General features: G+C 38.1%; 1 pseudogene; it reads left to right on the top strand.

Moving 5' to 3' along the window:
• Positions 1–2,098: 2,098 nt before the first annotated feature.
• LOC147149797 (uncharacterized) lies at positions 2,099–9,340 on the top strand (annotated as a pseudogene).
• Positions 9,341–9,712: the final 372 nt, after the last annotated feature.

Here is a 9,712-nt window from a genome sequence, read left to right as displayed (position 1 = left end):
TTTTAGCTTCATTGTTTGCTGTTGTTTTTATCTTTTAAAGCTTTTAGTTCCAGTGTTTCCTCATGGGGGGCCTCCACGCTGGGAGGTATGACTGGCCTTCCTGCACTATGTTTAGGCTCTGCCCCGGTTGATGTGGCCGGGGGGGGGGGGGTCGCTGTGGTAGTGGTGCTCCATGGACTGTCATTCCTCTCAGCGTGGATGAGCTCGCCTTGGGTACTCTTTCCTCATATGGTTTCTCTGTGCCTTGCCATGTCTTTTCTAAATTACAGTTCATTGGGTTATATGTGTGTGTGTGTCGGGCTGTGTGTGTGTGGGGGGGGTGTGCGTGGGTGTGTGTGTGTGGGTGTGTGTGTGTGTGTGTGTGTGTGTGAGTGGAGGTGTGCTTATAAATTTCAGTCTTAGTCTATATTGTGAGGGAGGGAACGGGTCTTCTTTTTATGTTGTATTTTGATGTTTTTATTGTACAGCGCTTTGCGTTGCATTTTCATCTGTGGAAAGGTGCTATATAAATAAAACTTGATTTGATTCTTCAAATGTAGAATAATCACTTAGTGTAGGCTTCACATAGGCGCAAATCAAAAGTTATATTTCCTCATCCATTTGTATTCGAAATCGATTTGGGATAATCACTTTCATTAATCTAATTGTTGTTGTTTTTTTAAATACAATTGTAAAGCAAGTGTAAGTAAAATTACCGTTAGTTTAAAATGACAATCATGAACTAAGCATGATTATAACTTGGGATTAAAATGTGGTATTAATGGGATTCCCTTTGACGTGTGAGTTGGATCACTCCCTGCTGATTTGGACTGGTTGCCACTCAACCACAGGACACAAAGAGTACAGACAAAACCATCTTGCGGTATGAAAATGAATTAATATACTAGTTATAATTGCTTTTGCAGCATGTTTTTGGCTGTTATAACTATGCTTTTAACGAGTACCGGTAATGATTTAACGCTGGATATGTTCTCACTCTGACACGATTCTGGCAAGACTGGAGTCCTTGCTGACATGAACGTTATGTAAATTAGGTTTCAACGGATTCAGTATATTTGACAGAAAGAAGATCTCAATTTCAACAATTTGCATCTTAGCAATTGAGTGTGAAAGACAAGTTTCAAGCAGTGGAAAGTGAAACCCAGATAGCAATAAGACAAAGCTGCAAAATGTGGGCAAGAGGAAATGAGACACACAAAAGGAAGCAATCGGAGCTGAGTTTAGCGAGCACCATATGAGGAGCAAGATAGGATTGTCTGCAAGTGACACAGCTTTCAATTGTCATTTTACCTCATTTATTAAAATCTCACCTGCCAGAGTGTTCCTGGAGAGCACGTTCTCACAACAAATTTTGCAGGGTGGTCCAAAAATCAGAGTTGCTTAATTTAAACATATGAATAAAAATGATGATGAAAATGTCTTGTTCTTGTCCATTAATCTTGAAATAGAAACACATTTTAAAAACACATGCCACAAAACACATATGTTGCACTTTGCTTGGTTGGTTAGTTTATTCAATCAGCTTCAAAAGAAGAAAACGGAACATTCACTATAGAGTTGTTCAAGGAAACAAGCCAGTAAAAAAAGGGTAATATGAACCGACATTAACAAGCCTGCGCCTTTTTTACATGACAAAGCATACTTCAAGAGATGGGCACTTTACCCTATTTTGCCGGTCCGTCTTCCATCCGCGACCTTCCTGCTTGCATGTGTACACCCTTCCATCATTGTACGTCTGTACTTACTTAAAACTAATTGTCCTCCGACCCCATCCGTCCTTGTCCGCGCTTCCATTCTTACATATCATCAGTCCAATTTCCTATTCACATTCACTTACCGGCTGGGTGTATCGTGAGTCGATTGAATTCTTTAAAACTGTTTAGGTGTGAACCACGATAGCATTTAGCTGCCAACACAAACACCGTCGGTCACCAGAGGACATCACGAGAATATTCAAGAGTGCGTTATTGCAAAACGTTTGCAGTTTTCAGGGGTTTTTTTGCGTTATTTCGCAATAAAAATAATTGCAAAAAAACGCAATGTTATTTTAGGAGACTTTTACTTCCGGGCCATAGTGTACGGTGGCGCTTACGTGAGCATGAGTGACGGTTTGGAGAGAGTTTTACGTTCTAGAGATGCCCCAGACAAGGACATACTTGGCATGCAAAGGAATAAAGTATGTATTAAATGTTAACAGTTAGTTAACAAAATTGCTACCCACCTTTTTCCTCGACGGTGAAAGCACCTGAAGACTGCCTTGTTTTGTTTGCAACTGTATTTGAAATGCAGCAAGGAGCACAGCCCTGACATTACAGTCATTTGGACTTGGCATATCTGTTTAAGACTAATTAGTGTGAAAAAAACACTGTCAAGATACCATATGGTGGGAATGACAAAGCAGCTTGCTAAGGTCTGGTGCCACAAAGTACACGTGAAAAATTTAAATGCTGAAAAGATGTTCTGCGTCTAGTAAGGTACACCCTATGCAAATGAGGTCAAACATTATCATTTTGACATATTTGTTTCACGTTAACAGAGCGAGCGGGAGTTGGAGGGGAGTTTTCTGTGTGTATGTGCATGGGACGGGGCGTTACAACTGTGGGTTCAGTGTAAACGCGTCCATTATTTATTTCAAGCATCATCTCCACCATACATATGAGCAAGGGAAATGCCAATTGACATGCTCAATAATCTGGATCTTCAAAGTGTAATGGGATTTCTTAGAACTATGGTTTAGATGAGAGGGTACAGCACAGGGTCACCGATATCTCAGGGGATTATGCTAATGCTGAATGAAGGAACATGAGTATTGTCCTCAGTCAGCTGAGACAAATCCTTGTGTGACGGAGCTTTATACAACTCTCTTATTTGTCTTTCTACCTAACTGTCCTGTAACAAAACTTACTGACGTATGACCAAAATGGTGAGTGAGTTTGGATAAAGAGACTGAAAATGCATGGTAAATTTCTGACTTTTAGTAATTCGAGTGATGGAGCAAATCAAAAGTTTCCATTTATTTCCGTTACCCCTAAAACTAATACAAGCAGTATTTATCTATGTACAGTGTGTGTAGTAGTTCCCCAGCTATAACTTCTGTGATATAGTGGTATATATATATCAGTATATATATATATCAGTGATACAGTATCTTTCACCAGGGAGGGCCAAACCACATACAGAAAGAGCAAAGGACATTGAGTCAACTGAAAAAGGAAAAACAACAAACAGAAATGGCTTCTATATGGTACCCTTATTGAGTACCGGTAGTAGTGGTTCCATGCTTTACGAGCAGGGTGTCCGATATGGCCAAGTTAATATATTTCCATGATTTTGACCCCAAAAAATCAGTAATGATAATTTGACAATATCCAAAAAAAAATGCAGTGAAATGTGCTTTTTAAAATAGTCTAGCAGAGAGCATCGAGTCCTTCAAAAAATATGCCAATGCTGATGTGCTTGCTTCAAGCTGATTCGTGCCACTCCCAGTTAAAGTTTACTGTGAAAACTAAACATTGTTCAAAGAGAATTACACGTGTTTTTTAAAAGACTGTATTACATTGTCCTAAAAGTCCACTAGCCTAATGCTAACACATAATGTGAAACGCTATAGAAATGCATCAATAAGCATCAATATTGTGGTTGTTATAAACCTTTGAGCAACTGATATTTAGGGGAAAAACAAAACATTGTAACAAATATATGCCATATAACAATACTTACAAGCATATATTCTGTAATAGAATATTATGGCAGTTGTGATGTTCTTCATATTTCATCATCATGTGTGTTATATGAATATATATGTATGTACTATGTAGTATTACATGCCTGCCTTAGAAGCACAGCTCCCAGTGTCAAAAATAAAAAGTATAATACAGGCAAATGCAAGCTTAATACAGACTGAATTAAATATTATTAGCACATGCCGCGGGCCAGTAAAAGACATGCTGCAGGCCTCAAATATGATGTATCTTGAACTCTATTTTAAGTGCTGGTTAATTAAATCAAAAGGGGAATTTATAGGTTGTTAATGTTCAGAAGCAACTTTCATTGAAAAGAGACCATTTTTTTCTAAAACTATATTTTCAGTATAATGTGATAACACTACCATTCTTTGATGCAAGGGCCACTGTATCAAAAACAAAAAAATAACAAAAATATAACAATGGGTTAATGTGTAGTTATTCACTTGCACAGTATTGTCAATGAAAAAGATGAAGTCATGGTTACAAAAGAAAATACATTGTATTTTGATGTTGCTTTTTACAGTAAGACAATACTAAGGTACAATTAATTTACAGTAATTATGGTGTATTGTACCAGTTACAATCTCTTGAATAGACATCAATGATTAAATCAGATCCACTGAATATTCACATTCACAGTCACATTAATTATTGCAAAGAGATATGATGATTACTGAGCCAGTGGGACAGAAATATGGCAATATTTTTTGTGCTGTTTGTTTTGTTTTCAGTTTATGGAGGGAAGTTAAATACTTAAAAAAGCCACAGAATTTATTTTATTTTATTAGTATTAGTTTTTGTTTATGGGAAAAAATAGTACAAGTGTGAAATGGAAAGTATGCCCTTTTAAAATCTCTCATTGTAAGCAGTCTTTTAGCAGTGATGTCTTGTTAAAAACCATCACTGTATTAACAGTCAAAGATTATTTTTTTGTAAAGTAACTCAAAAGTAACTCATTCAAATTCAAAGACAAGTTAATAGGCACTTGCATATAAATGTGTTACAATTGCAATTCTAATGAAATGTAAACATCAACAAATTTAAATAAAAAAGTAACTGACTATGCATACTGAACCGTTCAAAACAATTCATCCAGAACATCAGTAAATATGTCTGCTGTAGGACAACTATCTTTTGGCAGGTTTCACTGACATGGTAAAGTAGGGAGTTGATTGCATTTCAGACACCTTTTGGACATTTCCAGTTAACAGTATTTCCATTTGGCCTTCATGGGGCCACTGCAACGTTTCAGAAAGTGAAGGACAAACTGTTGAGGAACAGCAGATTATACTGCTCTTATATCTGGATGATGTGGTCTTTTACAGCTCTTGTTGGGAAGATCACTTAAATCATATAGGGGAAATATTAAGAAGACTGAAGGATGCAGGTCCGACATTTTGTCCAGAGAAGTGTACACTTGCTAAACAAGAATCAAAGTACCTTAGCCTTATCCTCGGAAAGTGGGTCATCCGTCGATAACTTGGCAAAGTGGGTGCAATCATGTCAGTGGAAAGGCTCAAAACAAAGACATAATATTAAATTATTCCTGAATTATCTTCACTCTAAGTTCCTCCGATCAACATGACAGGAAAGACCCAGCCTACTTTCGATACAGACCTGAGGACGACGCTGTGGCATGAACCAATTCTGAGCATCCGTGACTTCTCTAAAACAGATAACACAGTGGTTCCTTGCCATTCAGCCCTTTGACTTTCTCTAGTCATGATTTGTAACCAGCCATGGCCTACACTTTTGTGTCACATTGAGGGCTACGAACAAAGAGAGATTTAACTGACTATGGTATATGGTGGAAACTTTGGGCCCTATTTTTGTAGACGGTTCAGCCTTTTATAGCAAAGGTGACCAGGGTTGAACCATGTTAGGCAACACATGGGAGTGTGCTGCTGAGCTTGCCATGAAGTGTTTTGTCACAGTTTACAACTGTGTAAATTCATGTTGTGATATATCTTAGTCGTTTGACTTTGTTTTTTAATTAAATATGAATGTTACAAAATTGTTGTCATTTATATAGCCGACTGATTATACTGGGAACACAATTCTTGTGAGTAAGGTCCGACAGCTGTCTTTAACCAATTGTTGGTTGCAGATTCCACAACTGACCTCAGTTTTTTGCAGTCATGTCAAGTTTTTGAGCTATAGGACCCCTGTTTCTTCAAAATATGACAAATGTAAATGTACGTAAATAAAACACTAAGATGGAATAGCTACAAGCTTTGAAAACAAAAAAAAACTGCATAAAACGAAATAGAACTTTCAATTGTATGCTTACGGTTGCAAGGTTAAGAGAAAAGACAGCACTAATCCTCTTAATTCCAATTATGATCGTTTTCTGTTTGCAGATATTGATAGTACAGACCTATTGGGAGCATAGGTATAGGGAGCCCACACCTCTCACCGCACTGTCTCAATTGTGACTGCATACAAGTTGCCACGTAGCTGTAGATGAGTCCAATCGCAATAAGATGGTAAGTCTTATTACAGTGAATCATTGGAATTTTATTGATGATAAACTCTGGAGAAAAAAACCTGTCATGCTAGAAAAAATGTTGATTGCAATTTTGAAATCAGCATGCCAATTTTAGTTTTAATTGGCATAAAAATGTATTATTATTTGTCTTGTGGCAGTGTCAGCCAATATATAAGTGTATATAAGCATTCTTATTACACCATTGGACCAAATCTCGGAGAAACCCTCCATTTCATCTTTGACAAAAGCAATTTAAAGGACCGATATAATCCAGATGGGTGAAATTTCACAAACAAGTTTTCTTTATATATCTTTTGCTCAGTGACTGTCATTGTTTTTCAATAGTATCAATCCGTTTTGGAGCAATCAGTAAATACTGTAATTAATTGCCTTTAGAGAACTCCTTTTACATCGCAAAAATCGATAGGCCTCCATGTCTATGTGTGTCATAATAGGGAGATATTGAGACACTTGCTATAGTTCAAAATTAAAACACTGTATTTCAGATAATGTCCAAAATTTCTATCAATTGCCACAAACATGTATGTGGGTGTGTACTTATGCCTAGTTTAATCTCTGAAAATATCGTTCAACCATCCATTACCCAATCCGCTTAGGCGACAAGGGTCGCGGGGCGTGCTGGAGCCTATCCCAGCTGTTTTCGGGCAGTAGGCGGGGGACACCCTGAATTGGTTGCCAGCCAATCGTAGGGCACACAGAGACAAACAAACATCCGCACTCACAATCACACCTAGGGGCAATTTAGAGTGTACAATCAACTTACCTGCATGTTTTTGGAATGTGGGAGGAAACCGGAGTACCCGGAGAAAAGCCATACAGGCACAGGGAGAACATGCAAACTCCACACAGGAAGACCAGAGCCGTGTTCGAACCCACAACCTCTGAACTGTGAGGCGGACGTGCTAACCAGTCGGTCACCGTGCCGCCCACTGAAAATATCAAACACAATAAAATTCTCCATCGGGTCTCAATGTAAGAGAACGAGGAAATTATCTGCATACCTTCATTTTCAGCCTCGATGGCTGCAACGGGACAGTGATTAAGTCTATAACCCTGGTACTGAGATAATGATTTCCTGTGAAGGAGGTGTCCAACAGCCGAGCACGAGGATAATGGGAAACTGAAGTTTAGTAAGAAGCCATCTCTGGAGTGGGACAGCAATGGATATTGGTTAAAATAAGCCATTTCACTCCAAATGCCGGCAAAAATCCCTTCAACTGTGAAGTCAGAATCATTGAAACAATTGCGACTGCAAATTACACTCCTCTTCCTTGGCCCATCCCGTTTTGTTTTCTTTCACTTAATTCTTCAAATCCCAAGAGAAAATAACGCTAAGCAACTAAGGAAACAATAGCAATGTTAATGGTGTCGTTATTGACATCACCAGGCTCACCCAATTTTCAAACTAAATGTGAGTTGGCCAAAATCTGATGTAAAACATCAGAAGATAATCCAAAAATTACTACTGAGTCTTTTGATAGGATGGCGTCATTGTATACATTTGTAGATGTAATTTATAAATCCAGAACAATACACTAAAAGGCCAATATTCAGATCACTAGAGAGGAGAAATCTTGGGATTGTGAAAAACGAACGTCTACACTCAATGGAGCAGGTCCAGTTTATAAAAGTGGAAATATATTTTCTGTTGCATCCAAGCAATGCTTCACACACAACTGTTCCCCTTCATTTTTACCTATCAACTCTGTCAGAAGAATTACATGTTCATACTCATTTATGCCCTCTCCCTTGCATAATCCTACAAAATAACAAGCTAACCCTGATCTCACTCATTATCCCTGACCTGAATGCAAGGGCTCCAATATCTGAACACTTTCAGTGTTTTTCAAGGTGATTAACCTTGGATTTTATGCCAAGTACATATGATTCCAAAATAGAACACACTCAGGCATTAACTGTTAATTAAAATTATTATTATTATATTGCATACAAATAAAGATTGAAGCTAATTACAAAACAGGACTTCTACTGAATATATTCTCTGTGTTTTGTGTAATTGTTTGTACAATAACATATTGACATGGTATTGTACAAACATCCAACCGAACCTGCATATTGCACGGGTGGCTGGAGGGATGTGTCTGATGGCGAAAATAGAAACAAAAACCTAACAAGCAACATTAACAAGGGACACAGGAAAACAAGACATGAGACAAAACTAAATGGAATTGAAACAAAGTCAACCAAAAAACATGGATCATGGGAAGGTATTGTTTGAAAGGGAACATCTTTAAAATTCAGAATTCTGGGATACTTCAGGTTTTGGAGGGCGATTCTATAGTCGTCCATAGGTTTTAGGGAAATGTTGAGCCAGGCGCTTTAGGCCTTAATGGGTTAAATTGTAAGCACACAACTGATAACTGAGCATGTTTCTTGTAGTTTGTTTCAATTATGTGTACGTATGTAATCTAATTTAGTTTGATGTGTTATATACAATTGTGCTGAGTGGAAGCTAAAAACTAATTTAGTTCTTGTGTCTATTTAAGTTCCAAGTTATCACTGTCAAATGGTCCGCGAAATTGCTTCTCTCAAAGGATTCCATGTTAAGGAATATGTAGGTTACCACTCCTACATCAATGACAGCACGGAGAAGTTGAAATTGCTAGTGTGAGTAGAAAATAAGCCATTGAACTGTGTTCATCATCTTTGTATACAAACACTCATTCCCTCATTATCAGAAAGACATCCAAGCTGCCAAAAACTACTTGGAATGAGTACTATGCTGAGCTTGTGGTCAAAAAGTTGCCTAATGGAGGAAACAAGATCATCAATCTAGTGAAAGCTTCTGTCAAATAGCTGGCAAACTGGTGCGTGGTGGATAAGAAGGGACATTCTGTGTCTTGGCTGCTGACCGTTCAAAGTATAGACAGAAAGGTCACCTTCATAATTTAATTGTTACCTTGATCTGACAAAAAAAAAAATCTGAAGGTTTGCCGGTGTTCTGCCGGTGTTCTGCCATGTTCATGAAGAGAATGTGGCCTCTATTGAACTTATGATCAGGTTTGGCTTGATCCGCGGTCAGGAGACAACATGTTCATGTCTGATGACTAAGTTTGAGTACTAAAGTACAAAAATTGGTCTCTTTGCTTTGAAACCACAGACTTTGTAATAAAAAAATAAAAACATTAATTGTGAATGCCTGTCCAATCTTTTAAATGTCTGGGTCAGGGGTGTTCAAATGTTTTCCTCAAAGGGAGGCGTATAGAAAATTAGAAGCATGTTAAGATCCCTTAGGAATTCTTGCTCCCGAGTTCAAAGACTCGCTTACAACAGTATGATGCTAATATGCCGCTTCCTCCAGAAGTGAAGAGAGGAGCAGGGGTGGGGGAAAGAAGAACGGCTACATCAAATCATTCGATTGGAGGAAGGACACTTGGCAAGTAGCTGACAAATGACGGTCATTAGACTGAACGGTATCAACTAGGCGACTCACCAG

Source organism: Filicampus tigris, chromosome 3 (genome assembly GCF_054856515.1).
Source record: "Filicampus tigris isolate MCC_2025a chromosome 3, RoL_Ftig_1.0, whole genome shotgun sequence".
NCBI lineage: Eukaryota > Metazoa > Chordata > Actinopteri > Syngnathiformes > Syngnathidae > Filicampus > Filicampus tigris.
This window is presented reverse-complemented; position numbering and strand designations above follow the sequence as displayed.